The 26,533-nt window shown below is 37.5% G+C and overlaps 1 long non-coding RNA gene across 2 annotated transcripts; it reads left to right on the top strand.

Moving 5' to 3' along the window:
* Positions 1–534: 534 nt before the first annotated feature.
* LOC144050838 (uncharacterized) lies at positions 535–12,720 on the top strand. Of its 2 annotated transcripts, none has more exons than XR_013293944.1 (3): positions 535–975; positions 2,772–2,915; positions 12,249–12,720. It is a non-coding gene; the product is annotated as an uncharacterized LOC144050838 (long non-coding RNA). The 2 variants fall into 2 exon arrangements; XR_013293943.1 differs by lacking the exon at positions 12,249–12,720 and adding an exon at positions 3,047–3,127.
* Positions 12,721–26,533: the final 13,813 nt, after the last annotated feature.

Genomic DNA, 26,533 nt, shown 5'->3' with positions numbered 1-26,533 from the left:
CTTCAGTGGAGAGATCCACAAAAGCATTTTCAAAAAAGAGAAAAAAATTGATATGCCTTTATTGCCACATGGCCAGTTGATTAAAAATTGCCAAAGCGTTTAGACCTTGGTAGGCCTTTGTCAGGGCAAGCTTGGCAATAAAGGCCTTTTACTTGAAACACCTTTGAGTGCCTCAGTTTTCTCTTTTTTGAAAACCTCAGTTTTCTCTTTTTTGAAATTTTTCAAAAAAGAGAAAACTGAGGCACTCAAAGGTGTTTCAAGTAAATATATATATATATATATTTGTGTGTATATATATATATATATATATAATTTATTTATTTTTTCAAAAAAGAGAAAACTGAGGCACTCAAAGGTGTTTCAAGTAAAAGGCCACTTATTTCTAACAATTTTCATTATATCCATCTATCTATCTATCTATCTTCTGCCCTTTCACAGATAGCTAGCTAGCTAGCTACATCTGTCTGGCTAGCTGGCTAGCTAGCTACATCAGTCTAGCTAGCTACATCAGTCTAGCTAGCTACATCAGTCTAGCTAGCTATCTGTGAAAGGGCAGAAGGACAGACAACTAGATACAAATAGCTCGCTAGGTAGCTGGATAAATAGATTGCCGGAGAGTAATCTGCATCCCTGCTTCAATCCAGCGAGGAACAATCATCCCATGCGCACACACGCAGCCCAACAGCAAAGAGAGTGTTTGTCTTGTTTAATTAGAATCCAAAGTGCAGCTCTATTCATTTTGTCGGTGAGGATGTTGATGGTGCTCATCTGCAGACCCGGCCACACGCTCTGCCATTGCAACGCAATCACAAAATGTCCAGGACGACCGTCGACGCAGCCTTAGCCCGCAATGCTAATTAGTCGCTCCCTTGACAATTGGCCACAGTTCTGCTCAAAATGGATTCAACAAGCGTCCGGCGAGACAATCGAACACTGCGGCCATCGGTCACACCGACACCAACAGACAGACGGCTGGTAAGTTACATGCATTATTGTTTGATCATTCCTTACACTTTGATCTTTTTTTGTGTAGTACTTTCTGGATTATGTTTTGATACTTGCTGAGTGTTCAGCTTTTCAATATTTCCAAATGTCTTGTCCTGCAATCATCAGACATGTTCCAGTACAAAGAAGACAAAAAGATAATGTCACGCAGTGCCATGAAAGTGAATGAGGAGTTGAACTCGAATGCTGATTTTGAGTTGGGCCAAAATGTGAAAAGGAAAGCTGGTATTTAATAAATGTGAATGTCAATTTAAGTCAGAAAACTGATCAAAGGATAGAAAGAGACATTTTATTGTGACCGTGCTTATATGCCGAGGATGTCCAAACTACAGTCCGGGGTGTCAATAAATACATGAAAATGTATTTGTTGTGTATTCAGTTGAATACAAGTTGAAAATGATTTGCAAATCATTGCATTGTGTTTTCGTTTCCGTTCAACACAACATCCCCACCTCAGAAACAAATCGATGAATTGACATCACAGCCCGTTCGTTATTTTTGCTCTTCGCTATTGCCAGGAATAATTGATTCCAAAACGCTGCGTTCGTGCAAGCCTGCCTACATTGCAAGCGGACACACGCCGATTAACCTTCATCACGAGCTTCCGACGCAAAATCTGACAGCCGCCCAAAAGGCAACAAGCGGAAAGGCCATCCCGAGTGGCGTGCGTCTGAAATCGCACCGCGGCGTCCGTCGAGCCTCACAGATCTTGCCTTTTTCAAATCAGCGCCATCTTCTGTACTTCTTTGATTTTTTTTCCCCCCTCCACGCGTGTTCATATTCACTCGTGCCCACGGGACGGAAACGACGACACTTCAAATGCGAGGCGCCTGCTGAAGGTCGCTCGCTCTTTCTCCAGGCAACTTTCATGCAATATTCATCAAAGTCCGAAAATGAGGGATGTCAAATATAGATAGACGCGAACAAAGGCAATGCGAGCTTTGTTCGCTTTTCCAGCAAAGTGTCTCACAAAAGGATGATAAGACGATGGAGCCCCACTTGAACAAGAACACGAGTAAGTGTTATCGTTGGAAAAAAAAGAAAGAACACGAAGGTATTTCTTAACTTCTGTTATTTTTTTCAAACTCACAACAGTGAGACGCATGAATTGTTTCCATCTCTTTCATAGCGAGCTAAATTTACATTTCGACTTCTTCAACGGTACCTAAAGCTTTATAGGTAGTTTTGGCCTGCTAACGGCTAAGCCCTTTTCGCACTGCACTTATAAAATAATGATAATAATAATGAATGATAAATTCATTCATTGTTTATGTGCTATAGTTGCAAGGCGGGCGCCACAAAAACCGAATGTTGTGTTCAAAGTTATTTTAGCTAACGAAAACTAACAAAAAAACGAATACTAAAATTCCAAAAAGATTTTAATTAACAAAGTAAAATAAAAACAAAAATGTTTTATTTTTATTTTTTTTTTACGAAAACTAACTGAAACTACATTTTATGTTTACAAAATGAATATATATAATTAGAGTGAAAATGTCCTTCGTTTTAGTATTTGGTGATTCATTTATTAATACATGAGCCTTTGGGGATGATTTTAAGCATATTTATTTTGAAATCAACCAGAATAAGGAGGTTTGCAAGTGTGTCTTGTAGAAGTGATGTCATCTAGCAGCAGCCAATAGGAAAGCACCTTCAGATGATTTCGCTCCGAGATGACAATTTTGCCTGCTTGACTTTTTTTTCTTTCTTTTTTTTTTGCATTCACACAACCACGCACACACACACACACACGCACGTTCTCCCAGGCGGAGACGGGAACCCACGCCAACCTGCATCGGAGGCAAGTGACGGTACGAGTCCGCCACCCGGAGCGCCGCCTGCTTGACTTTTGGCTCCAATGGCTCGGCTCGCCTGCTTTTTCATTTCACTCAGCTGAGATGCAACGCTAGGTAAGAAATGCGTTACTTTTTCCCATTTGACCATCATTTCATCATTACACACAAGTAATGCACATTTAAAAAAAAAACGAAAACTAATACCAAAACTAAATAAAACTAAGCTTTTTTTTTTTTTTTTACAGAACTATCCTGAAAACTAATTAAAACGAACTAAATTTAAAAAACAAAACTCAAAACGAAATAAAAACAAACTCAAAATGAAAATTCCAAAACTATAATAAGGCCTGGTTGTGTTTGAATTGTGACCTCAGCTGTTTGCTGGGACTCGTCCCCAAGCCAGCGAGACACAGACAGCCTGTTACCGGGTCACTCGGAGTTCACTGCTGCAAGTGCAAGTGCAAGTTTTAACTCTCCATTTTGTTTTTGGAGCACTGTGCGAGGTTTTTGACATTTTGCCAGCTGCAGGAGTCTATTTATAATACATGGAAATGGTGCGTTCCAAGTTTGCCACAAAAAGAAAAGTGGACAGTTATATAAAAAAAAAAAGGCTATTCAAAGAAGTATGGACTGAAAAATATGCTTTTTCATTCTCCCTTCAACTCGCACCCGTGAGCTTCATATGCCAGGAAATGAGAAGCGTGATCAACATTTCCAACATGAACGACATTATCAGGATGAGCGTGTGCAGTGGATCAAAAAATGTTGAAAGACGTCTTCGATACATTAAATGTCGAAGGAATTAACGCATAACAGGTGCTCGTCAAATTTGGCGGGCAAAAAAATGTTGACAAAAAAGCCTTTTTATTCAAGCGATTAATCGTGATTAATCCAAATTCTAAGATGTGATTACTGAGATTTAGAAATGTAATCATTTGATACCATATATATATATATATATATATATACAATATATATATATATATATATTTATACAATATATATATATATATATATATATATATATATATATATATATATATATATATATATATATATATATATATACAATATATATACAATATATATATATTTATAAATATATATATATATATACAATATACAGTATAGGGAGGGGAGAGAGTGAAGCAGAGAGAGAGAGATGTTTTTTTTTTAAAAATCATGAACAAATGTCAAAAGAGGAAAAAAAAAATGGCACAAATAGTAAACATTGTAAAAAAAAATGAGTGAAAATCGTCAAAAATGAATGAACAGTTGTTCAAAAATTAGTCAACATTTTACTAAAACAAAATGTGAAAAAAATGGTCAAAACAACCTGTGAAAATTGTACAATTGATGGAAAATTTGTCCCAAAAATTCAAATCTGAAAAAAAGTTAATTCTGACTGAAAATTTTCAACAAATGAATGAGATATGAAAAACGGGAAAATGGACAAAAATGGACAAAAACATTTGATGCAAACGTGGCAAAAACGTAGGTGAACAATTGTACAATGTTAATCAATAATATAGAACAAAAAAGTCAAAAGGGTCCAAATGAGTGAAAATGTGTTAAAAAAAAAAAAGTGATAGTAAAACAAAAAAAATCTGTACTAAAATGGTAAAAAAAAAAAGAGAGAAAGAGAGGTGAGAGAGAAGGGGAAGGAAATCCCGCTGGTCCCGCCTTCTCAGGACGAAGAGCCACCCACACTGGATGAATGTGTGTGACTTGTACAGTTTAACATTTGCAATGTAGCGCTATTACACAGACCCTGCGGGGTAATCAGGCTGCTCACGTTATTGATTGCACCCCCCTCCCCCCCCTACTCCCTACGCTCCCCCCACCAAATCTCTCCAAAGCAGATTGCCAACAATCAAGATTTATCACTGGCTATCTGCTCTTATTATCTGTGCAAGGACGTTAACGGGGCCTTTTTGTTGGATTAGTCATGGCTGAGGTCGTAATAATCTGCACTCCAGTGCTTGAAATGATTGTGCCGCACAATTTCTACAGAACACCGATTGATCGCCAACCTCGCCGTTTTTACACAGAGGAGGGCGCGTAATGTATTGAATTCCCTTTACGGTACTTGTAGATGGTCGTGCAATTCCGACCCAAAACAAACTTTCCTCAGTTCCCTGTAAAAGTCTTCCTTTTCTTCTTGCTCAAGTTTGACACGGTGTGTTGCTCAGCGATATTTCTGCTTTTGTTTTTTTTGTGAGGGATTGCGCAATCTGAGGTGAGGCTGGCTGCCAGCTGCCGGGTCAATTCAGGTCAACAGGTCAATTCAGCAGTTTTAAAGATCAAATCATGGACATTAGTGGATTCAAAAAGAACAATCAATATAAAGCACAGGGAACCAAACTAAAATTGAGTTGACTTTTATGTAATCATTATTTTTCATTTCATCATTATTTGTTTTTGTTGCTCTTCAGATGCGGTTGAGGTTGTGCCTCGCCTGCCTAACCCAATATTTCAATATTAAAGTCATATAAATAATAAATATAACAAGACTTACGTTGTCAAAGTCACAATTTAAAATAATACATTTGTAATATCATAACAATAAAGTTGTAATTTTTGAAAATAATAAAAACACAATATATTTTTTTTTTCAAATTCTGTATTTTTACAGGAATGAAGTTACAATTATAAAAGAATAAAGTTGGAATTCCCCAAAAAGTCATCATTTTACACAAATATATTTGTAATAATAGAATAAAAGTCATTATTTTTTACAAAATTTGAAAATCAAGTTGTCATTTCACGAGCTTAAGTCATAATGTTATTTAAAAAAAAAAGTTGTACATGAATTTTGTAATATTAGAAAAAAATGTTTTTTTAAAAGGATATTTTGTAATATAAAGGAGAAAATAATTCAGTCATAATTTTTCAATGTAAATTCACTTTCAATTGGAAAAGAATAAAGTTGAAATTTTACAAGAATGATATATAGTAGTAATTTCATTTTCATAAAAAATAAAGACAAACAAAGAAATTGCCTGTTTTTTTGTAATAATAGAAGAAAAAGTCATCATTGTATGAGAGAAAAAGAAAAAGTAGTTCTGCTATGAGGATAATGTTTTGATTGTATGAGAATAAAGTTGTAGTTTTGGGGAAAAATACATTCACAATATGAGCAGAAAAAAGCCATGAAGTCCAAGAAAAAGTTGGAATTTGACAACAATCTGACCAGAACAAAGACATTAGAAGAAGGAAACTCTTGATTTTACGAGCAGAAAGTGGTAAGAGGAGCTTTCACTCGCCACGTCCGCCGAGCGCGCTTTGCAGTTTTTCTCGGTCTTGGCCGCTTTTTCCCTAAATTGATGAAATGATGGCTCGGTGCCTGTTGGGTCGCTGGTTTGGACGAGTGCCCTGGCAGGCTTTGCAGAAGGCCTCGACATGGCCCTTTAGTTAGCGCGTCCTTGGACGCCCACAAAGACTATTGGACATGTGCAAAGTATTGTTTACGCTCATCAGTCTTGAACGTGTAATCAAGACGCATCGCCTGCGCTAACGATGTTAGCCGCCTCCTCGCCGCTTAGAATCCCCCCCCCAACTAATGCTGCAAGTATCATTTATTCCCAAAGACGGCCATCCTCGGCTGAGGTAATTGCGTGTACAAGGTTGATGGGGTCTGCGAGGGCCACTCAAATAGGAGACAATGTCAACTTCACAGCGCAAAACGAGCCAGCAAAGTCAAAACAAAAGTCAATTACTAAGGCATCGTTTGAAAACGTCAACAAAGTCAGCAAAAAGCCAGCTGCCACCCGCTAATAAGATAATAGACAATAATGTCGTTTTACTGTGTTTTGACAACTGCAGCAGATAGTTCATGAATTAACTAAACGAATTAAAGAAAAGTAAAATGGTTTATATTTAAGACAATAAAATTGCACGCACGCACATACACATATTCACCCACATACAAAAAAAAATACAAAAAAAAAATATATATATATATATAAAATAAAAATAAAAATATTAAAAAAAAGGAGAGCAATGATGATGACAAATCGGTAAAATAACCGAATGAACAATACTGAGCTCTCCAGAAAAAAGAAAGAAAAAAAAAGACAATAAAATTGTAATATCCCAAGAGAAAAAGCTGTATCTTAATTTAATGTGAAAAAGTGGTCATTTATAGAGTACTTTGTCAAAAATGTCTAAAAAGTTTTTTCTTCCAAGAATAAAGAAAAAAGGGAGGGAAGAGAGAAAGAGAAGGAAGGAAGGAAGGAAGGAAAAAGAGAGAAAGAGAGGGAGGGAAGGAAGGAGGAAAAAGAAAGAGGCAAAGAGAGGGAGGGAAGGAAGGAAGGGAGGCAAAAAGAAAGAAAGAGAAATGAAATGAAATGAAATTGTGAATGTCGGTGTTAGATTGCATCAGCAAGTCGGAGAGGGAAAAAAAAGGTCTAATTGGAAAGGTTACGGCAGGTGAGATGTTCCAAAATGCTGGCAGATGTTTGCAGCGAGCATAAAGCATTAAGGAGCCCCGCGAATTAGCGGCAGGAGCAGCTGCTCCTTCCAGATGTTGGTGACATTCCTGTTTGCCTTTGATTTAAAAAGTCACATTTATTCACTTCAAAGTCTCGGCTTGGCGTGGCACGCTTTCCCACTCAGGAAGAGACCGAAAGTCAGGAAACAGTTGAAACACTTCAAAAGTAGCTTTGCTTCCGCGAAGAATGCTACCAGGATAGCGTCACACAATTATGGGACTGATGTTGGCAATTACACAAAAAAAAGACAAACATTGAAATTATATGGACATAAAGGTTTTTCTTGCTTTTCCTAAAAAATAAAAATATGTAATTTTTAAAAATGTATGTCAAAACAGTTAGAATTTTATGTGTGTGTGTGGGGGAGGGCATTACTTTTGCAAGAAAATTTTATTAATTAATTAATTTATTTATTTATTTTTAGGAAAAGCATTTACTTAAATTAGCAGTCATTTTACACACAATTATAGTCATAGGCAAAAGCAAACTCTCGGGCTCTTGGAAAAAGAAATGCAACAATATATTATATTGTTGTAATGAAATTGTTAAAGTAACAAATTCCGAAAGGAAATATTGCTTGGCATATATTTTGAAGATCATATGATGACCATCAATTTGAATTCAAAAGATGATTTCAATTTGAGTGCATTCCTTTGAGGGGGAAAAGTTTTGAAATTAGACAAATTGAAAAGTCAACTGTGAGCGTGGAAATAAATCGTGTTCCACGTTTGAGGCTCGACTGTATATAGGCCAACCTGAAATTTACATTGAGATCTTAACTAAGTTTGTGCAGCCGTTTAAACAAAGCATTCCTCGAGGATAACGAGAGGAAAAAAAAAGCCACGAAGTTTCTTCAAGTCTCCACATCGGAAGCTCCTTTGGGAAACGCTTGAGCGGGATGTTTGCAACATAAAACATACAAGACGGGGAAAAAACATCTGAAATGAAGATGATGATGAAGATGATGATGATGATGTCTTTTTGGCTCAGATTCCACCATACCTTCAGTTCATTGGCAATGACAAACAAAATATTTCCTGCAATCCTGTAATTCTCCAGTAAAAATCCTTGAATATTTGACTTTTGCACTCTTAACGAAAGCGGGTAAGATGCCGAGTCGATCATGCAAAAATGCACCTGGCTGTGCCCCCCCCACAAAGCCTAATGAAGACCCCAAAGGTTTGGCCTATTTACCCAGAAAGACTGTGAATTTTAAGCAGTGAGCTGCTGTGTCCAGATTTAAAAGTGGTCCAGCTTTATTTGGCCTGTTGTTGTTTTCTCAAAGTCTCCAGCCTGCTAACATACTTCAGTGTTTGTTCCAATTTTACAACTTTATTCAAGGTCAGGGCTAACAAGGTTGCATGTCCAAAATAAGGTTAGCATTTTATGTTCAAAACTATTAAATGTGACAAGAGGTTGTTTTTTTTTAAAGAGTGATCCTTGCAATATTTTCACTTTACAGAAAATAAGCAACAATTTTACAAGAAAACGTTTTTTATTTCAAAAGAAGAACTGAAGAAAAATGGCAGCTAGCGATTAGCCGCTTGTTGCTAGGCAGAGTTGCTACGCTAACCCTCAGTTGTTCCAGAACATTTTCCCAGCGGGGACAGACTAACAATTCCTGGTGTTCATGTCAAACGAATGTCCCGTGTGGAAGGAGAATGACACCAAAGGTGATTTATTCCCGCTCATGAGAGATTGATCCAAAATGAGCTTCTTGGTTTGTTGGCGAGGCGAAGCTGGTCGAAGCTCCCTGAGCAGGATACAAAACATGACGGATCACGTGCGGCCCAGCAGACACGCAGCAGCTGTTCACACCTGCTTTCTGGTCACTCCTCGATGATTCTTTTCTAGTTTTTGAGGGGGGGGGGGGGGGGGGGGCTCACATGAAGGGTTGAGCGTGACCTGGTGCTCAAAATCCACATGGACACATTTTGGACAGAAAGAAGAGACGGTCTTACTCACAAATGTGAAATGTGGGACATTTATGTATGGAGATATCTTAAAGTAGCACGATTCAACCTCACGAGGAGAGGATTTTTTTATTTTTTCGAATCAAGAGCCAATTGATATTGTTTTTTTTTTCTTTTATTTTTTTTTCCCCCCAATATTGTTCATTCGATTTGACATCATCATTGCTCTCCTTTTTTGAAAAAAACAAATAAATTTAAAAAATTTAATAATTTTTTTTTTATTGTTATTATTATTATTTTTTTAAATATATATACATATATATACATATACACATATATATATATATATATATATATATATATATATATATATATATATATATATATTTTTTGTATGTGGGTGAGTATGTGTATGTGCGTGTGTGTGTGCGTGCACGCGTGCGAGTGTGTGTGTATTCATCAGTTCACCTAAAGCCCATTAAAAAAAATCCCATACTAATAATATAATATAATAATAAATTGCCAAATGCAGAAACATCAATGTAAGTTATCACGATGTAGTGGCTCTCGCTAACAGACAGAATTAAGTAACCAGAATTAGGTTAAAAAATTCTATATACGTAGACCATGTTTCTATAAATTTTGATATTTGGTTTTTATTTGAGGCAGATATTTTTTCCATTAAAATGTGATTTATGAGGAGGTTAGACCTTATAGAGATATTGTTTTTAAGACGGTGTATTAGGGCCTCGTATAAATATATTTTTTTAGAGGGTGGGGGCAATATTCAGAGTAAGAAAACTCATTCTATAAAGTGGCAAATTTGCGAGTTTATGAAGTGGCAAATTTGGGAAAGTGGCAAATTTGCGACTTTATAAAGTAGCAGATTTGTGAGAGAAAAAAAACTCAAATAACTTGTAAATATATAAATTGGCAAATTTGCAAGTTTATAAAAGTGTCAAATTTGCGAGAAAGAAATTCATAAATTTGCGATTTTATGAAGTGGCAAATTTGCAAAAAAAACTCAGAAACTTACGAGAAATACACGTAGCGTACTACTTATGATGTTTGCGCCAGTACTTTTCGGTCGTTGCTTTAGCAGAGATTAACCAAATCATGTCAAGCATTTGCACTTTGAAGCGTTTGGTACTGCCAGCGACAAAGACGCTTCGCTTTGTGAAGGTCCACACCGTGAGGATCAAACATTTAAGTTCATTTGTTAAAAATGTATATTTACTTTTACATTTATGTTTCCAGAATTATAATTTACACATTCATACTTATTTTTTATTTTTTTGTACAAGTAGCTAATTGATGTGTCGAATCTGCTTCTCTCCGTCATTCACTTGCATTTACCAAAAGTATGCTAGCTTCTGATTGGTTAGTGTTTCGTCAGCTGATAGGGAATCAGGAAGTGTTGTCATTCTAGCTGCCGTGTATGACGAGTAAAGCTTAAATAAAGAATCCGCCTCCATCCTGCTTTTTCATTTTATAAACGGTGTCGCATTAACCCCCAACGAATCCTCACATTAGACTAGAGCTATGCTACGTGTATTTGATTCAGACTTTTTCTCTTTTTTTCTTACCACTTTATAAAGTCGTGGCAAATTTCAGATTTTTTTTCTCGGAATATTACCCCGTCCCGATTATTATTTTTTTATACATGTCTGTAATACGCCATCGTATCTTTTGATTCGCTACAGTATGTATCGATTGTGCTGTAGACCTCTGAACTCTGCCCAGCAACAAGTGCTCTTAATTGGCTCAGCGGACGGTCGGTCTCGCAACGCAAGGTCGCGTAGTCCAGCACTTTCCTAGAATAACCTCATGTAGCTGGCACTCGAATTTCACTTCCTTTTTTTTCCGTATAAATAAATGAATACTCTGAGTTTTGCCGTCAAAAGGCAGCTTCAGTGAGCATCATGTAATGATGTTCCGTGCTTATGATCACAAGCAGGTCTTGTTATTACTAATAGAGCGTTCCGTCCGGCTCAGCCTCTTTTCAAGCCGCAGCCAGGATTCATTACTGCGGCACGTTGGCTCTGTCGCTAATTTGTCCGAGAAGGAATCGCAGACGGATGGCCCGCTCGCCCTGAATGAGGCTGGCCTAATTATGACGCCTTCATTTGTCACGCCGCCGCCGCCGCGCCTGTCGGCCATGTTAAGTGTTGTTTTTAACTTTTGTTGATGTCGTTGCTGAGGCCTGCATGAAGCAACAAGGCAGATACGTTCGTTTTCAGTCATTACCGACATGCCCAATAAAACAAATAACTACTTGAACATGATGAAATTGCATACAAAAACATTTTTAATGTTTTGTACATAAAATGTTTGCGCATAATATATTTGTCACTATCTTCAGGGAGGGCAAGCGTATTTTGGCATTTCCAAATCCACGAAAGCACAGAACTTTTGTTGGAATCTATCCTATGTGATTTGCTGCAATTTTTGTAAAAAATCATTTCTGTGATTAATATTGTATTGATTCAGTCAGACAATGGAGCATTAGGGCAACTTCATACAAAAAATATCAGAACAACCACAAAATACACAAATCTGTAAAAAAAAAAAACTATATATATATATATATATATATATATATTAGTGCTGTCAAAGTTAAAGCGTTAACTGATTAATTAATCACAAAAAAATCGCATTAATCATGAATTAAAGCATTAAAATGAATAGTGTGATTAACCACTATTAATTTTTACCATAGATTATGTCAAAATATTGGGGTCATTTTTTCCCCATTTCAAATTATGCAAGTAATTAACTGATTAGAAAAAGAGGCAGATGAGCGTGTGCAGTAGATCAACTACATACAAATATATTTGGAACAAATATAAGACAAAAAAAAATATCTCCAAAATATTATACAACAAATAGAAAAAAAACACTACTTTCATAATAATTTGTATGCTTTTCAGCCATTACTCTGAAATAATATACAGCAGCGTCGTTCAAACAAAATATTACGCAACTTGTTGACTAATTGAAATGCCATGATGGTCATTCTTTACTCGTTTTCTACTCTTTAGGTAACGCCCTCATGTCAGCATGTGGGTGACAAGGCGTAGGTTTCAGCCTCGCGGCTATCAAGTCTTTCCTGGCCTATAAAAAAAAAAAAGCCGAATATAGAACGCACTGATTCAATGGGACAGCTGACACTTCCTTCTGCTCGGCTGCGCTTGTTACACGCCAACAAACCTGCAGCAGCAAAACAAAACAAAATGATATCTCTTTGATCACCTGAGGAAAGAAAGAGGACGCTACACAGGCTGCAGTCAAAAATGAAACGAGAGCAGCAAAGACTTTAAGCAAATGATCATCAACGGCAACACTTGAGGCATCCAGAAATACAAATTCAACGTTTTCGCCATAGGAAATGATAACGAGGTTTATTCAAACATTCTTGATGGTTGTAAACACGCAAAAAGAAGTTAGCAAACTCGAGGGGGAAAATCCAGAATAAAGTACCTGGCAGACATGCAGTATGATACAGAGGAAACAGTTTTAATATGATCAACAACAACAAAAAGTTATTAGAAGAGTAAAGATCACAATACCAGAATTTGCTTTGTAAAATGTGTATTTTTTGGTAAATAAAGTTATTATTGTAGCCCCAGATTCATTAGTGTGTTTTTTAATAATTTAATTTTCAAATAAAAAAATAATTTCAAAGAACAAAGTCATACAATTGAAAGTTTTGTTGGTTTTTCCTTACAAAAAGTCTTTGAATTTAATGTACAAAGAAATCATGTTTCAGAATTTTGGTGTTATTTTCCATAATTAACAGGAAAAAAAATAACCTATTGTGCTAGAATAGAGCAAGTCAGACAATTCTGAGGAAAAAACTAAACAAAACATAAAAACAATTTAATTATGAGAAAAAATAAACATTTAAAAACTTTGAGCATTAAGTTGCTGTTTTTAGATTTTTACACCAAAAATTCGAAATTTTGCAAAAAATAAAATAACATAAAACTACGCTAAGGGAGCCTTTTTTGGTACCAGGGATCATATGTATCTGTACTGTTGTATCTGTATGAGCAACAATACATGTAAAGTGAGTACTTATTCGCACAATAAAGTAAATGTTTCTCATTATTATACATTTTCCTAGCTTAATGTTGTTAATAAAGTTTCTTAAATATGAATCTGATGATGCATTTAAGATTTGTTTAAAAGTTACATTACTGAGAACCTCTACAAGAAATAAAGTATGGGAAAATGTCTGACAATGTAGATTGTAATGTTAAACACAAGTCTACCAACATATTCATAAAATGGCGAGAAAGAAGCTGCTGTTTAAGAAAAAAGAAAAACAGATTGAAGACATCCCGCGCCGGATGCAGCAAAGCAGCCCCAGAACATAAACAAGAACATGGAGCACAACGTTTGTCTCCCAAAAATGCTTTGATCATCTGAAGATTTAAGATTCAGAGTCACAACTGATGCTTCTTTTTGTTAATGCCCTGCAACCTTTTCAATACAAGAAAAACAAACAAAAGCACTCGAGGTTTGCACCCGAGAACGAACATGAAAAGTGGACGTCCTTGGAGGGATCAGGCTATCAAAATCGATAGCCACTCTATGATTGTTGTTGGCCAAACGCGGCTGGAGGGGCTGAAAGTGTTGCTTGCGCCCCCGCGATGGGTTGGATATCTTGCGCGGTGGCGTGCGTGCGTGAGCGCGGCTCGCCCAGCTTGAGGAAGGAGAACAGATGTTGGCTGACAGGCGGCACCATTCGTCATTTTAGCGTGGAAGCCAAAGAGGCTGCGGGTGTCACCGGAAGTCAACGTCAAGAAAGAAAGAAGACATACAAACACTTGAACAGTTTGCAAACCTGAAAACTGTTCGCATCACAAGAGCCGATAAAGGAGAAGCGCGATCGCAGGACAAGAGGAATTCGTCTGTGGTCGTTTGAGCCACTCCAGTGTTGCAGCAATAAGCAACACAAAAACAAAAAACGTACACAAATACAGAAACATGGAGTCAAAGTCAAACATTTTCTTCACAATAATATATTTTAAGCGCCCACCAGTAAACTTGGTATTCTGATTAATATTGCGTTTGTGGAAATATAAGTCGCAGGATTCACCATCTCAGAGGGCGGCCATTTTGCTGTCGACTGAAAATGACATCACAGTTGCTCAGGGCTCAGCGCGGCTCACCTGTTTTCTGGGTTTTTCATCTTCACAAGCTGTTGAATTTTTAAAGAAAAATATTCAATTACAAACATTTCTTCCAAATAAGTTGCAACTTGAAAGATTGGAAAGGGGAAGATAGTTTCAACTTAACAAGAATACTCTTGTGATGTCGTTTTATTTAGATTAGGATCAAGAAAAATGTCTCATTTTTAGAATGTGAGATTTTAAAAGTTGTGATTTTTTTACACAAAAAAATCAGAGCTAAACGTTACCTTGAAAAATGTGTACATTTACAGTTTTAAAATACACAGGGCAAAAACAAAAAAAAAGAGTATTTTTTGTCCAGAAAACAAAACCTTTGAGAAATAAAGTATTTTAGTTTAATTTCTTCCAAGAAAAATTGTATAAGAATAAAATTGGAATTTCATTTTTAGGTAAAAAAAAAAAAATTCAGAATAAATTCCCTACAAAAAAAGTTTCATTTTTTAAAGAGCAAAGTTGTCATCGCAATAGAAAATAATATAATCTTGCGGGAAAACGTGAAAATGTATGACACAAACAAAAGGGGAAATTATAGGGATTTTATTTTTAATTTTAATTTGTGGAAAACAGTAGTGGCTAAAAAGTATTTGTCTTCTGAGAAAAAGTGTATTTTCACATATTTTAAAAAAAAAAAATTCTTGAATTTTTGAAATGTTCCGGCCTATAACTTTTTTTTTAACATTTTCCCCCCACAGCCAAATGTTGTTGAGCCAAAAAATTCTTCTAAAAAAGTCAGAATTCCCAAGTACAAACATATAAACATATCAACGCTGTGGTGTGGGTTCTAATAGCATGTCATCACCCCCCACCCCCCACCACCCCCTCGTGTAATGTTGCTGCAGCGTGGCCTCCCGCGGCGTCGGGCTTCCATTTTCGCCGCACTCTGACTTTTACGGCGCTCTCCGAGGGGCTGCTACTCTTGCCGCGTGGAGATTTAAAGCGGCGGTTGAAGTGACTCAAACGCCCGTGTAAATCTCCATATTTTACCACGCCGGCGTGAAATGCGTACGCAGTTAAATTAAACGCCGTTTGGCCAACCACCCCCGCCCCGACACTAATAAACAGCCGCGTGGGGCCCCGAGGAAGTTTGGAGCAAATGCCAAATAGAGCACCGCGAGCAATAAAAGGCTGTGTTGTCTCATGATGGACCGGATGAAATGTCACGCGGCCACTTCCCGTTTGCAGCAATGTCAAACGTAAACATCTCATATTGTTTCACATGTTGCTTTTTCCAAGTGTCCAGTGGAGAGTGATGGCTTGCGAACGACGGCGCCTAAGCACATCGCTCATGTTGACAGCGCCTCTTATTCACCTCGGTGCTCCGGGGGGGCTCCGGACCCCTCGGCAAGACCGACTCAAGGTCAGCGTTTACTCTCACAGATCACAGCTACGCAATGCTTTGCTAGCAAAGGATTCCAAGAACACAACTGGGACCGAGCACGATAGACTGGAGAGTTGATATTAGCCCACACAGAGTGAAGTGCCGGATGTAGCAAAGCAGCCCCAGCACGTCATCCAGAATTTGCTTTCTGATAGTAGCAGCACCATTCGGCTCCAGAATGCTCCGATAGGCTGAAGGTTTTACTGGACCCTGCACAGATTCAAGACCGCGGACTGAGATGCGACTGAGAATTGAAACATTCTTTCTATATTTATGTTGCCAACAAATGCTACTTTCAAACATAGCAAACGTGACGATTGCGACATCTCATTGTAACAACAATCAAGTACGAACGTAACAATGGGGGACGTCCGGTTTCACTATATTTCTATTACTTTCTTGTCAAGAAACATTTTCAGTGGGAGAATTTCAAACACAAATTTTATTTTTGTTGAAACTTAGTATTTCTGAATAGGTTGTATGGTCCTTTAGTAAATTTTTTATTTTTTTTTATAAAGATAACGTTTTCGCTGTCATTTTAAGAACATTTATGGTGCAGATTTCAAAAGTCAAAATCAGGACTACGGGACAACAAATAAATTGTAAAAATCGTATACATTTCAGCTTATTGGCCGAAGTATGCCAGAATGTAACAATTTTGTTTACGGTTTCATTTAGCTGTGTAGCGTAGCAAATCTTGCTATTTTGCTGTTTAAAGTTGTATACGCTCTGCTTTAAGATGTTGAGAGCCTATGAAAAGTGTATTTGGTCACCCAGGCACCTCATTCCTATTTCACGTCAGTCTTAGTTTAGCTTAGCATGTAGCATGTAGCATGTAGCATAGCTTTTCAGTCTTTCTTCATGTAGGAAGTGTATCTTAGAGGCGATGTAACTGACTTTAGAGCGACTCATCAATGTGTTTAGCCGCACATGTAGCCAGCCCAAGCTAATGCTAGCTAGCTAGCTGGCGCTTGCCTCGACTTCCAACTACACGACATGCCTAGCAAAGTTTTTTGGGACCCTCTTGGCGGTTCAATTATGGGGGGGGCTGGGGACATCTGAAATTCTCCGTTTTGCTATTCAATGTAGCACAAAATGCCGATTTTGCCTCGCAAACCGCTTCATTCGAGCCTTGGTTTTATGTCATGTTTTGAGACTTTGTGTTCTTGAGAATGACATTTCAATGGTCTTGACAATCACAACATCGCATACCATAAAATGGTGGCCAGCAGCGGCAACAGGTGGATGCGGCCCTTGAATTGGAGCACAGCTTGATTTGATGAAAGCTTTTCAAAAAAGAAAGTGTTTACAGGATGATAATACAAAGACGGGTTGGAGCGGAGCGGCGCTATCTGTCATCCTAAACATGACAGCAAGCACACACACACACACAAACACACACACACACACACACACCAAATCTTCAACGTTGTCACTTGAGTCAGACAGGGAAGGCAAATTTACATTTATATGACAATCACATTGTTCTTCAGTGTAAGCGGCGCAGCTCAACGATGATTTGTCACTGTCTTTTTCAGCGATATGAACAGAAGTCTGCGTCTGCACAGTAATGTTAGGGGTGAACGCCAAACAATAATACAGTGTTGCCGTGACCTGCTTCGAAAAATAGCACTCTACAGTACTGCACGTTATGAAAACATACGCTCATAACATAATTACATAGAATGTAGAAAATTGAAAAGTTTGTGCAGTCAATAACATTTAAACATAAAGTACAGTAATTATTTAAAGAAGATTTTATATTTAGATTTATATAATTATTTATATTATTTTATATATTTTATTTATATTTATATATATATTATATACATATATATATATTATATATATATATATATATATTATATATATATATATATATATATATGTATATATATTTTTTTAACAAGAATGTAATAGAGAGAAAAAATCTAGACCAAAAATACTGCAATATTCCGCAAAAAAATGTTACAACTTTACATAAATAACAGATGACAGACAGACAAAAGAAAATAGACAAATAAAAGTTTAAAATACACAAATAACTGGTAAGAAGAAGATAAAAATATAAATAAATAAAAATAATGGAAAAAATGCACAAATATGCATTAAATTGATGAAAATTAACAATTTAGATATAAATAATAATCAAAATAATAGATTAAATATACGCTAGTACTATGGGGGGAGGGGGGAAATAACTATAAGCACAATAATGAGTACGTGAGAAAGTGTTTTACTAAGTTGACGTGAATCCACTTGGCCGTGAGTGCGTATCGACGCGGCCTTGAGGGGCGATGAGGCCTGCGAGACGCTAACGGCAACGGACGCGTCTGATGAAATACGTCACGTCTTGCATTATTTGCCGTGACGCAAAGTGCCTTACCTCGCTCTCATTTGAAAGCCGCCGGTGACCTTGCCTTACAACAGGTCGTCCGGCTCCCTGAGGCTTCACTGAAAAAAAATCATAAGACATTTTTCACCAAGAATACAAATATAATATTTGCTGAAAAATGCTTCTCGATGTTAGCTGCTAGACAGCTACGCTAAACTAGATTTAGAAGATTCCATGGAGAGGAGACAAGACAAAAATAGAAATATTTGAAAATAATGTACAAAAAATAGACAAAATAAATATTAGCTGTAAAACAACATGACTGCTCTCTTTCCTTTTCCAGATATTTCACTTTTTTCATGGCTCTCATTAGAAAGCCACTCGTGACCTTGCCTTCAAAGCAGTCACCTGCTCTCCAAGGCGCCATTGATTGGCGCTGGACACACGCACGCACGCACACACACACACACACTTGATGACTCCAGTGGACGTGCGCCCCGCCCCCGCCCGCCTCCCTCGGTTCGATTGGCTCCGCTCGATGCGGCTTACTGTCGATAAGAAAGTGAGCAAGAGACGACGGCAGGGCGGCGATCGTTCAAGACATCAACACGCCGCTCGTTATCTAGCGCGGGCGCTTGACAGCATCCTCAACGTACGTCACGCTGGACTTCAGTTCAGCGAGCAACGAAACAGTCACTTTGTGTTTTTGCTTTTTTTTTCTCTCTCTCTCTCTCTCTCTCTTCGAGGGCGAAATTTGGTCATGCTAATGGAAAAATCGTACTGAGGGGAGTACAAAATCAAAGAAGTACAAAATCACCAAGTTGCAAAATAACAGCAAATGTAAATTCCAAGCAAAGTTGAGGTGGAGCAGCATCCCGGCAAAAACATCTTGCAAAATGTGTCTTGCTTTCGCACCTGTGTGAAAGGGAGGCTTGCCTCTGCCGTTTCATTCCAGCCGAGTCCCCAAAGGTGCACGCCTTAAATGGAAAAAGGCTGACACGCTATATGAGAGGTGAGCGCCGCGCATTGCTGTCGCTCAAGTGAAAGAGTGTCACTGATGGGAAAGTGTGCTGAGGGACGAGAAGAGATAAAAATGAAAGGGGGGGGGGGGGGGTTGGACGGGATAAATATCCCATCAGCCACCGGCTCGGAGTTTCATTTTGCGCCGTGAACGCTTTCTGCTGCAGCCTGTGGAGAATTGCTCATTGCGGCTCGCCACAAAAGCTTGCCGACATGATACATCGGCGAGCGACGGGCAATTTTACATTAAGACGCGTCGGGTGGGGCGCGAGCCCACCTCGTCCAACTCGCCATCTTGTCGTTAAAAGGCAGCCTCCGTTTCTCTTCTTTGTTCGGGTCGCAAAGGTCAGGAGGAGCCGATCCCAGCTGACCTTGGGCAGAGGCGGGGACTGGACCGCACCACACAAACAGACAAACAACATCTTAACTCATTCACTGCCATTGACGGCTATAGACATCAAAAATTCATTTGAACTATTTCTATTAGTTTAACATTTGTTTTCACTTTTGTTAACAAGAGTATGAATACCTAGGGGGAAAAAATATTGTACATTTAGAACAGATATAAAATTTGTGATTATTCGTGCGTTAACTAGTGGAGTCATGCAATTAATTACAATAAAAAAATAAAAAAATCACCTGACGCCCCTAATTTTTAATAATCTTTTCTATTCTTTTTTATCGCATCAGGTGATTAAATGTTTTAATTGTAATTAATTGGATTACTTCAATAGTTAAGTGATGATTACTTAAAACAATTTTTAGCTGTTCAAAATGAACAATAATTTTTTCTAGGTTTTTATATTCTTGTTAACAAGTGGAGAAAAAATTTAACCAATAGAAATAGTTCAAATGAATTTTTGACGTCTATAGCCGTCAATGGCAGTGAATGAGTTAACAATGTTGGGTCAAAAAGGGGCTGAGTCCACTTTCTTATTCAATAGTCAGGTTTCCATCCAATAGTTTTGAAAAAAAAATGTAAGCAAATTTCGAGAAAATGCGCAAAACGGGCATGCGACTTGTGCCCGCTTCCATCTGTTCTTCTTTGGCAAATATTGAGAGGGAGACTCCGCCGCTGTAGGTGGCGCTATACACCATAGATATGTGATCCAGCAAGAAGAAGAAGAAGACCAGGAAGTGACTGCGCCATGCGATGACATCGTGTGAGTTTGCTTTTGTAATTCTTGATAAACGTTTCTAAAATTGTATTGATATTCACATCTTTAATTAATTAATTTCGGTGTCCCCCAAACATACCTTACTTTATTGCGCAATGTTTGACCCAAACCTTTTCAGAGTATTCCAAAAGACTCGAGGCTGCCATTTTAAAGATTTATAGTATCATTTGTTTTCAACGCTGATGAAATATCAATGATGTCATCAATTAATTGACTGACTCAAATTGCTTTATAATCAACTACGACAAATGTGCAAAAATGGCATCTAACGGAAGTCGTGTATTGAAATTTCAGGGCCCAAAACAGAAAGTAGCACATTTCGGAATGAGGCAAAACCATAAAAACGTGGACGATCCTTTGCGCTGAGATTGTGACCATCAAAGTCATCAAAAGAGCACTTTTGTTGTTGCGTGTGAGGTCCGAGGGGGCACAGAGCGACATCAAGACTATCGCTGTCCCGCGGCGGGCTCCAGCATCGAACATCATCATATTAATCATCGCGATTGATTTGTGTTCGCTGGCGCTGCTGCTTGACGTCGCCATGCAAACGTACACGCCGGCGCACACTCGATCCTCCCTCGGTGTGCTGCTCACTTATCTGGGACGCATAATGCACTTTTTTACTGGCGTGGTGCGAAAAGCCAATAAATATCTACGCGAGAGTCGACGTCCTCGCGGGCTCAAAAGTGTCGTGTTGATCCCGTCTGTCTGCTCGTAAATCAACATTTTCGACACAAAGTAGCTCTATGACTCATTCTTCGGTCCAGAGGCCAACATTTCCAACACTGGGCAGCACATTTCTCGAGAATGTCGCTGCTGTGCCGGATGTTGCCCCACAACGTAACGGGACCTCCTCCATATTTCACAGTAGGGACCGTGTTCGTCTTTCTTGCTATGCTCAATTGTTGAGTTGATGTGCATTGACAAAAAAAAAAATAATAATAATAATCGAGTTTTGTCTCATCTGTCCACAGGACATTTTCCAAGAATATTTGTGGTTTGTCAACATGCAATTTGGCAAAAAATAAATAAATAAATAAATAGAATAATCAGCATCATCATCATGACCCTGCACTCTAAAAGCATTTGGGTCAAAAATAACCCAAATTGGGTCAAGAATGGACTGACCCAACTCTTATGGTTAAATAACTCAAATGAATAACTGACGAAATAACCTAAAATTTGTTATTATAAATGGGTTGTTAATTTAACAATCAAAAAAAGTTGTGTCAAATTACAATTGGTAACTTGAATTCATTTTTATTTGACCCAACTTTTTGTTCAATTAATAACCCACAAATCAACCCAGTGTGTTGGCATTGCTTTGTGGGTTCTTAATTTGACTCCACTTTTGGGTTGATTAAATAACCCAATTAAAATTGGGTCAAAAATGAGCCGACCTAACTTTTTGAGTTATTTAACCCAAAAATTTATAACACACACATTTACCTTTTTTTGATGCTATTTGTAGGTTGTAGGTTATTAATTGAAAAACCCAATTGAATTGTGTCCCCCAAAATTATTCAAATCAACTTTTTGAGTCATTTAACCCCAAAAATTAATAACACACAAAGCAAACTTTTTTTTTTTTAGGTTGTTTGTGGGTTATCCATTTTCACCTAACTTTTTGGGGTAATTGAATAACCCAATTGAAATGATTTTTTGGAGCTATTTAACCCAAAAGGTTGAGCCAAATTAAATTAATAACCCACACAGCAACACATTTTTGGGGTGTTGTTTGTAGGTTATTTATTTGACCCAACTTCCTGGGTTATTTGAATAACCCAAATTAGTTGGGTCGGTCCCTTTTTGACCCAATTGCCAACTGTTTTTAGAGTGTGGAGTTCACTTCAATTTCTTCGGCGATCGCTTTTTTTTGTTACATTATTTTCATTTATTATTACTGTTTTTTTGTTTTTTTTATTAAAAAGATAGATATCAACAATTTTGTCCATGCGTGTATAAGTATAAGCATTGTAAGTGTTTACAACAAGCGCGCACACGTGCTCAATGAGCGCGGTCGTTTTAAAAATAGTCATGGTGTCAGCGTGTGTGCGGCGACCAATCCGGTCACGTTAGGATCACCTGACAAACAAAAGTCCCACGAGGCAGCGCATGCAAACACATTTGCATTGAGAAGCAAGGACGAAGCGCCTCAACAACACCATATATATATATATATATATATATATATAGTTTTATATTAACAGAAACGTTTTTAACATTTTACAAAGCAGTTTATAGTAAAAAATAAATTAAAAAATATTCCCATCCTTCCACGTCAGACATCTGAAGTTACTGTATAGCATATTAGTGCCATTCATTCATATTCGTGGCCAGTGTGGCGAGGAAGACGAAGAAGAGATCTCGACTCATCTGAAAGATTTGAAAAACAGCTTCTCTATATTTCTTTTGAAAGAATAATAATTTGTCTCATTCATCCGCTGATGGAGATTCAAGTGAAGCCCTGAGCCGGGACTCCCACGAGAACGACTCCCGAGGAGCCGAGCTAATCACATCACTTCCCCGCCAAATGAGACCTCCAGGGAAATGAGATGGCCAAACAAAAAAGAAAAGGGCTTCTCGCTCTTCTTTGAACACCTTTAAACCCCCCCCCCCCCCCCAGCCACCATATGTGCACACCCCACCATGAGTGAAAATGAGCACGTCCACTCACATTCCAACTCAGAGAACCGGATCTCCACATTCATTTCCACTCGGGCTCAAAGTGGCTACAAACCGCATAATCCATGTTGCTAATTAACAGGAATTTTTTTTTTTTTGCCTCACAAAATGAAAAGATGACACTTGAAAATGAAATGAAATACATTTTAAGAGGTTCAAACTGATCATTTAGTCAAAGAAGCAATTTTTTTCTATTGCTATTTTTTTTCAACGGTAAAATAAAAACTTTAAAATGATTTGGAAAAAAAATTTTTTTTCAATTGGGAAATTGGGTAAAGGGGGGGTTGGGGGGGTGTCACCTTGTAAAAATCTCAAATTTTTTACTAGGTAAAGTGAAAAATAGAAATTGGTCATAAATAAATAAATAAATAAACAAACAGAACATTTTATACTGGAAGAACTGACTTTTTTCAAGATGAATGATGTACTCTTACTGAACACTGTATAAACATTCAAGTATTTAAGCCCCCCCCACCCCCCCAAAAAAAAAAAATAATAAAATGAATGTATAATAAAATACTTTAAAATATTTATTTAAAATGTATTAACAGGGAAGTCAGTGGAATACCCGTTTTGTGAGTTTGGTCACATTTGCAAGCTAAGCCAACCATGATTGGTTGTTACAAATGTGATGTCATTTTCAGTGGTCAGCAAGTGGCAAAATGGCCGCCTTGTGAAACGCTTAAGGGTAGATTTGGCTGCTTAATTCATATTCTACAACCACAATATAAATTGCCATGTTTAGTACCAGTGAAGTCCTTCTCAAATAGAGGGCGGCCCCCCTTTGCGATATCAGAGGGGCACGTTTAAAAAAAAAAAAAAAAAGTTTTTTACCCACACTACAAAAGAGTGCAATTGCACATCCACTGCAGTAGATGGCAGTGATGCTTTCATGCTTTCATTGAGTGCGCAGAGAGTATTCGCTCCTCTGCAGAGGTGTACTTACAACAATTTTATAGACAAACGCAGAGACTTGCGGGGCAGGGGGATATGTTTTCTTTTTCCTGTGTGTGTGTGTGTGTGGGGGGGGGGGGGGGCAACAAATAATTAACTCTTTGACTGCCAGACGTTTTCAGAAAAGGGATGCCGTGGGTGCCAGCCGATTTTAAGCATTTTGACTGATCTTTCAAGGTCCATAGAAAATTATGTGTTTGGACTATGGAAACACACATACTACCAAATGAAAGATTGAACTATCATCTTTCATCAGAAAAAAAAGTTTGTTTCTACCTTATTCCGTTTTTCAGTAATCAACAATAGAAAATGGTTAGTTTCACCTCTGTTTTGAAACAAACGTCTTTTAACGTCTTTGGCACTCCTCCATAGGATTTTACTAAACGTTATTTAACGTTTTTGGCAGTCAAAGAGTTAAGAGGCACTGGACGAGTGGGGCTGTATACAACATATATTGTAATGAGCAATTTTGACTTGACACCCTCAAAATTTAAATTCAGATTAGAATAAAGTTGTTGTTTTTTGTTGTTTCTGAAAAAAAGTAGTACTTGAGAACATTGCTATTTTACGTTCAATGTCATTATGTCCACTCACGTTCCCAAACTATATCCCAGCATTCATTTCCACTCAGGCCCAAAGTGGCTACAAACCAAAAGACCCTTGTTGCTAATTATTGTGCATTTTTCGGGGACACCTGTAGCGCTAGTACGAGATTAATGACGCTTAAAAGTGAAGAATTGGGGGCTATGCTCGTCACCAGGGAACGCGAACAAGCTCATTAGCTGCATAGCACTTGAAAATGCATTAACTTTATTCCGCAGAATGTATCGTGGAACAAAAATGGCTCCTTTGCTGCCTCTGAGAAGCTTCAGAATTCAAAGTGGCATTCGGCGTTTGTGGTGTCTTAAAATGGCATTTTCATACAGAGACCCTGCAAAATGGCGGAATCAGACGTCATGGAAGATTGGCAGCTCCCAATCGTTCAAATTCTGACATCTTCAAATTTGGTCGATCGTAACTACAATTCTCCATTCTTTTGTTTTAATGTAAATAGTCATCATAACAATAATAATAATAATAATAATAATGCTAGAGGTGATAATAGTACATAGTTATTGGTTATAATGTTCTTCATCAGTTGTAACAGAAGGCGTTTTTTGTTATTGTTGTGCCAATTAGTAGCTCTATATGAATTTCGAGTGTGTTCGAACTTAGTTGGCAGTGATTTTGCTCTCTTGATTTTTGTTGTTTGTTTGATTTTTTTCAAACATGTGTATAGGTTAGATTTTTGTTTTATATGATTTTTAATATCTTTGAGTATATCTTTTTTCTCTCTCTTGTTTTATTTATATATATATATATATATATATATATATATATATATATATATATATATATATATATATATATATATATATATATATATATATATATATATATATATATATGTGTGTGTGTGTTTCAAAAATAAAATTCATTCATTCATTCATTCATTCATTCATTCGTTCGTTTTTGCCAACTAGTTCTGTTTTTATTATTAGCTTTATTTTTTATTATTAGCTTTATTTTTTAGTATTAGCGGAAACTCAACAAATTCCACTAGGAAATCACAAAAATATTAATGTAGAGTTAAAAATGTGGCTGGAAAAGTCTAAACAAATATTTAACAAATGTAATGCTTCAACTAATATTATATTATATTATATATTATATTATATTATTATTATATTATAATATATTACAAATTTTATCAAGAACACTAAAAAATGTTCAACTGGTAAAAAAATTAACATTTTTGAAAGGTGAACCCACTAATTGGGGAAAAAAAAGAGAGAAAATTTCAACCATAAAAATTTAAACTCTTAAAAATTGGACCTGGTAACAATAAAATTTCTTCTGAAAAAAAAAAGTTCTAGTTGAAAAATGTAACATTTGCAACTGGAAAGGACTTTAAATGTTGATGTTGAGAGCGCCGGCGTTCAAGGCAGAGGTTAGCGTGCTTGATGTTGGCTAATCCAAGCGTTTGATGCCAAGCAGGTTTGATATGATAATTCCGCCATATGCGCGAGCGCTCCGCTGGGAGACGATGACAGCTGGCCGGGCTCACGGCAGATCATCCAGACGGGGCGGGTGGAGGGTGAAGGAGGTGACGAGGGTGACGGCGGTGATGGCGCCTACTGGATGCTGACCAACATTTGAACGGGTCAATCAATCGCACCCTGCCGCTTCCTGCTCCTCCTCCATTTGAATTTTAATGGAAGATCCTCCCAGTGATTCTCCAAGTCCGGAAATCAAGAGCCCCTTCCCCACCTGTTTTCCATGTTTCCCTCCTCCAACACACCCAGATCAAATGATCAGCTCAGTAGCAGGCTCTGCAGAGGCCTGAGAGCGATCCTGTTTGTTTGATTCAGGTGTGTTGGAGAAGGGAGACATGGAAAACAGGCTGGCTAGGGGCTCTTGAGGAACAGACCCCTGTTTTAAAGAGTCATCAGTCAACCCAAAAGGTAAAATTTGAGTCCAAACTCATAACTCAAACCAGTTCATCCTTTCCTTAAAGCAACACTAAGGAACTTTCAGT

The sequence above is a fragment of the Vanacampus margaritifer genome, chromosome 4 (assembly GCF_051991255.1).
Source record: "Vanacampus margaritifer isolate UIUO_Vmar chromosome 4, RoL_Vmar_1.0, whole genome shotgun sequence".
In the NCBI taxonomy this organism is placed as follows: domain Eukaryota; kingdom Metazoa; phylum Chordata; class Actinopteri; order Syngnathiformes; family Syngnathidae; genus Vanacampus; species Vanacampus margaritifer.
This window is presented reverse-complemented; position numbering and strand designations above follow the sequence as displayed.